This window comes from Schistocerca gregaria, chromosome 2 (assembly GCF_023897955.1).
Source record: "Schistocerca gregaria isolate iqSchGreg1 chromosome 2, iqSchGreg1.2, whole genome shotgun sequence".
Taxonomy (NCBI): Eukaryota; Metazoa; Arthropoda; class Insecta; order Orthoptera; family Acrididae; genus Schistocerca; species Schistocerca gregaria.
In genome coordinates this window covers 545,257,657-545,258,177 of record NC_064921.1, presented here as the reverse complement: position 1 = coordinate 545,258,177, position 521 = coordinate 545,257,657, and positions in this window count along the sequence as shown.

Sequence of the window (521 nt, the reverse complement as noted above, 5' to 3'; positions counted from 1 at the left end):
TTTTATTCAGTGATAATTCAATTTTAAATCATAACTAATAACACACAAATAAATATATTAAAAATAAATGGTATCGTCAAGATATCGAAAAAACTACATGTTATTAACAGTTTTTCGCGAAGCTCTTATTCACGTCCCATGGAACACCAGTTCTGTGTAGAACAGTTTGGGAAACGCTGGAAACAAGAAAATAACAGGGCATGAAACTTGGACTACCCATTTATATGCATGTATTAGTTACAGCATGTGGCAATATGGCAAATCCACGAATACACTTTAAGATGAGGGGAATGGCCAAATGAAAGCTGTAATTTCCAGAGTATTGGATGTAACAAGGACATAAGCTCTATGTCAAAACGCTTTTCGCGGCCACCGCGAAACAGTAATAACGAAACACCACCGTGAAACTGTAACAGGGAAACAAAGTGGCAATTGCTGATACACGAGGGTTGCCCAGAAGTTACTGCAGCGAATTTTTTTCTACAACAGTTCTTTATTGAACATAATGAGAATTACATACA